Genomic DNA, 5,385 nt, shown 5'->3' with positions numbered 1-5,385 from the left:
TTGGTCTTGGTAGGCAGCTGCTTTTCCCCTCTCCCCTCTCTTGGCTCAGGATCATGTCCACTCTGGACTCTCCCAGAAGTCCCTGTCTCTACCTATGTTCCTTTTAATCTATAATAAACATTCTCCTCCCATCATATCTAGCAGTAGGAATGCCCTCTCCTTTTTTTATCATTCAAATGCCAGCATCTGATTGTCAGAACATGGTCCATGAGTGAAGCTGTGTGAACAGATTTCTGAGACCTTGTGAGAAAACTTCAAATAACCAAGACAAGAGTCTTGTAATTTCTGTTCCTTCATAAGAAGAGTTGTTCTTGGAAAATGTTTTCATGCCTCTCCCAGGTGTAATAATAGAAGCATCTTTTATTTTAAAATACTCATCATTTTACCCAATAGAATTCAGAATTATGTCTCCGAGCAGCACTTGCCCTCCCAACTGTATACGGTTCAAATTCATATGACCTTTGTTCATATTACTTTGCTTAACCCTCAAGAATACCCTCAGAATATAAATTGTCTGATGCACTGATTAAGTTATCTATTGCATGAAACTTTAATCCAACTCGGTTTTAGGCTCTACTCTCCCAGGTTGACCTGGCCAACCAGAGCTGTAACATTTCGTAACTAGATTTTCTGGCTGTGCTGCAACATAACCAACTGCCTTCTACTCTTGGCACTGTGCATTGTCCAACATGATGGATTATATTCCCTTGAATTATAAGCCAAAACAAACCCTTCCTCCTTGAAGTTAATTCTTGTCTAGTATTTGACCAAAGCAATACCCAAAGCAACTAATATCCAAATATTTTTATGAAACCACATGAGAGGAAACAAATTGCAGTCCTTTTTCTATCTTTGCAGATTCCAATTTATCTGATTGGCTTCAACATGACAGCCCATACCGCCAAGCGAAAACTATGAGCGAATTCTGCCTGAAGCAATAAGGGAAGCCAAAATTGGGCACTATAGAAAGGATACGTAAAAAACAGGATGGCACAGCCAACACCTAGCCAAAGAGCCTTCCAAGGAATGTGACTTGGGTTAAATACAACTAGAAAGTCTCAGAAGAAGAAAGTTTGTCATAAACATCCATCAAATCAACAACAGAAATCAAACAAGAAATAAAGTAATGAAAGCAAGACTAGTCCAAATTAACGATATAGACTGTCATAACTAAAACCTGGGTAATATACTGTTGGTAGAAATCATCATCAACAACAACAGTAGTTAAAGCTATAAAGGCTCAACAAAGTTTGCCAGTGGCTTCATTTTGTCCTTTCTACAAATGTGTACTTTTAATTCCATTGCCTTTTTTTCCCATTAACCTTGAAAGATGCTAATCATAGGATGAGAAATAAAACAGTTGATGCAGGAGCCTTTTATTTGTTCATAAACATTATAATTAAGTATTCAAATCATTGTGTGACACATACCTCCCTAAAGCCTTGAAATGTGGTACATTACCAATTTGACATTCACAATTAAGGAGGCTGCATGCCTAAGATTCTGAGGTACACAGTCAGCCAACCTGGAATATAGTGAGACCCAGTCTTAAAGAAAAAAAAAAAGAAAAACAACTAATATGTTAAAAAAAAAAGGGGGCATCCTGCCAGCCATCTGCATGCCTGGAGATCCTTAGGAGGACATTATCTTGCCGGACACCATCTTACCAGGACAGAGGAAGGACATCATCATGCTAGACATCATCACACTGGAAGAGACACAGGAGGATATCATTCTTCCAGAAGAGACCAAGGTGTACTCCATTCTGCCAGACACCATCATGCTTTAGGATACTGAGAATGACACCATCTTGACAGATACCCTCACAACAGAAGAGACTAAGGAGGACACCATCAAACGGAAAAAGACCAAGGAGTACTCCATCTTGGCACATACCATCATGTTGGAAGAGAGCGAAGAGGACAACATCATGCCAGACAACATCACACCAGGAGAGGTACAGGACGACATCATCATGCCAGAATCCATCACACCGGTACAGACTGAGGAGGACACCATCTTGCCAGACTCCATCACACTGAAAGAGACCGAGGAGGACACCATCATGCCAGATACCATCATGCTGGAGTTTACTAGGAAAGACACTACCTTGCCAGACACCATCCACCGGAAGATACTGAGGGGGACACAATCTTAACAGACACCAAAACACCAAAAGGCACTGAGGACGAAACCATCATGACAGACTCCATCACACCAGAACAGACTGAAGAGGATACCATCTTGTCAGTATCCATCATGAAGGATGAGACCAAGAAAGACACTATTTTGCCAGATACCATCATACTGGAAGAGCCCAAGGACAATATCTTGCCAGAAAACAGCACACCAGAAGAGACTGAGGAGGACACCTTCTTGTGAGACACCATCATACCAGAAGAGAACAAGGAGGATACCATCTTGACAGACTCCAACACACCAGAAGAAACCCAAGAGGGCACCATCATGCCAGAAAAAATCATGCTGGAGGATGCTGTGAAAGACACCATCTTGTTAGACACCATCACACCTGAAGATTCCAAGGGGGACACAATCTTGCCAGACACCAAAACACCAAAAGACACTGAGGATGACACCATCATGCCAGACAATATCACACTGAAAGAGACCTAGGAGGACACCTTCATGCCAGAAGAGACCAAGGAGGACACCATATTGCCGGAAGAGACCAAAGAGTCTTCCATCCTGCCAGACACAGGTTGCCTGAAAAGACCAAGGAGGATGCCATCTTGACAGTCTCCATCGCACAGGAAGAGATCAAGGAAAACACTTTTGCCAGACAGCATCATATGGGAAGATACCAAGAAGGACACCATCCAGCCATACACCATCACGCTGGAAGAGACTGAGGAAAACAACATCTTGCCATACAACATCACACCAGAGGAGACCAAGGGGAACACCATCATGCCAGACACCATCATACTGGAGGTTACTGTGAAAGATACCATCCTGCAAGACACCATCACACCAGAAGATACAAAGGGGAACACTATCTTGCCAGAAACCAAAACACCAAAAGACACAGAGGACGAAACCATCATGCCAGACTCCATCACACCAGAGCAGACTGAAGAGGACACCATCTTGACAGTCTCCCTCATGCAGGAAGAGACCAAGAAGGACACTATTTTGCCAGACAATTTCATATGGGAAGAGACTGGGGAGGATACCATCTAGCCATGCAACATCACACTGGAAGAGACTGAGAAGAAAACCATCTTGCCAGACTACATCACACCAAAAGAGATTGAGGAGGATACCATCATGCCAGACAACATCACATTTGAAGAGACCTAAAAGGACTCCATCATGCCAGGAGAGTCCAAGGAGGACACCATATTGCTGGATGAGACCGAAGAGTACTCCATCCTGCTAGACACCAGATTGCCTAAAGAGACTGAAGAGGATACCAGCATGCCAGAATCCATCACACCAAAACAGACTGAAGAGGATCACATTTTGACAGTCTCCATCACACATGAAGAGATGAAGGAGGATACTAATTTGCCAGACAACTTCATATGGGAAGAGACCGAGGAGGACACTATCTACCCATACAACATCACACTGGAAGAGAGAACACCATCTTGTAAAATAATATCACTCCAGAAGAAATGGGAGACACATTTCTGCGAGAAACCATCATACAAGAAGAGATCCAGGAGAACACCACCTTGTTAGCTACTATCACAGTATAAGAGATGGTGGAGGACACCATCTTACCAGACACCATCACACAAGAAGAGACTGAGGAGGACACGATCATGCCAAAAGAGACCGAGGAGGACACCATCTTGTCAGACATCATCACACTGAGAAAGAGAGAGTAGGATACCAGCATGGTAGACACCATAACACCATAAGAGAAAGAGGCATTCAGATATACAGATTCCAACACACCAGAAGACACTGAGGACAACAAAATCTTACCAGACACCTTCATATCAGAACAGACTAGTGAGGATACCATCATGCCAGAAGAGATCAAGGAAGTCAACATCATACCAGAAGAGACCAAGGAGTACTCCATCATGCCAGACATCATAATGTCAGAGGACACTGTGAACGACAGCATCTTCCCAACACCATCACACCACAAGGGACCTAGGAGGACACCATTATGCAAGAAGCAACTGAGGAGGACACCATCATGCCAGAAGGGACCAAGGAAGACACCATATTGACAGACACATTCACACTGGGAGAAAGATAGGAGGACAGTATCATTCCAGACTCTATCACAACAGAAGAGATGAAGAATGAAACCATCCTGTTAGATACCATCACACTGTAAGAGACGGAGGAGGACACCATCTTACCAGACACCACTACACCAGAAGAGACTGAGCAGGACCTCATCTTGCCAGACTCCATCACAGCAGAACAGACTGAAGAGGACACAATCTTGCCAGACCACATCACAGTGGAAGAGACCTAGGAGGACTCCATCATGCCAGAAGGGAACAAGGAAGACACCATATTGCTGGATGAGATTGAAGATTACTCCATCCTGCTAGACACCACATTGCCTAAAGTAACCGAGGAGGACACCATCATGCCAAAATCCATCACACCAAAACAGACTGAGGAGGACAACATCTTGACAGTCTCCATCACACAGTAAGAGACTAAGGAGGACACCATCTTTCCAGATACAATCACACCAAAAGAGACCAAGGAGGACAACATCATGCCAGAATCCATCACAGTGGGAGAGAGAGAGGAGAACACTATAATTCCAGACTCCATCACACTGTAAAGACTAAGGAGGACACCATCTTTCCAGACTCCATCACATGAGAAGAGACGAATGAGGACACCGTCTTGTTAGATACCATCACACTGTAAGAGATGAAGGAGGACACCATTTTCCAGGAAGAGAAGAAGGGGTACTACTTCCAGCCAGACACCAGCTTGCCAGAAGAAATCAAAGAGGACACCATCTTGCCAGAAAACATCACAGTGAGAAATAGAGTAGGACACCATCATGGTAGACTCCATCACACCACAAGAGACTGAGGAGTTAACCAGAATTCCAGACTCCATCACACCTAAAGACACCAAGGAGGACAACATCTTGCCAGACACCATGAAACCAGAAGAAAGATAGGAGGGCACTATCATTCCAGACTCCATCAAACCAGTAGAGACTGAAGAGGACACCATCATGCCAGACATCACACTGGAAGAGACTGAGGAGGATATCAGTATGCCAGAAGAAACCGAGGAGGATACACTCTTGCCAGACACCATCAAAGAGGAGAGAGATATGAGGACATTATCATTCCAGGATCCATCATAAGAAAAAGGAGTGAGGAGGACACCATCTTGCCAGACACCATCACACTGAGAAAGACACCA

The 5,385-nt window shown here is 43.9% G+C and overlaps 1 non-coding gene across 1 annotated transcript; it reads left to right on the top strand.

The window, feature by feature from the left end:
• Positions 1–1,370: 1,370 nt before the first annotated feature.
• LOC132653424 (small nucleolar RNA U13) lies at positions 1,371–1,471 on the top strand. Its single transcript, XR_009591164.1, has one exon. It is a non-coding gene; the product is annotated as a small nucleolar RNA U13 (small nucleolar RNA).
• The last annotated feature ends 3,914 nt before the right edge of the window (positions 1,472–5,385 follow it).

The sequence above is a fragment of the Meriones unguiculatus genome, chromosome 3 (assembly GCF_030254825.1).
Source record: "Meriones unguiculatus strain TT.TT164.6M chromosome 3, Bangor_MerUng_6.1, whole genome shotgun sequence".
NCBI classification, from domain to species: Eukaryota; Metazoa; Chordata; class Mammalia; order Rodentia; family Muridae; genus Meriones; species Meriones unguiculatus.
Note: the sequence above shows the minus strand (reverse complement) of the source record. Positions and strands in the feature narration are given on the sequence as shown.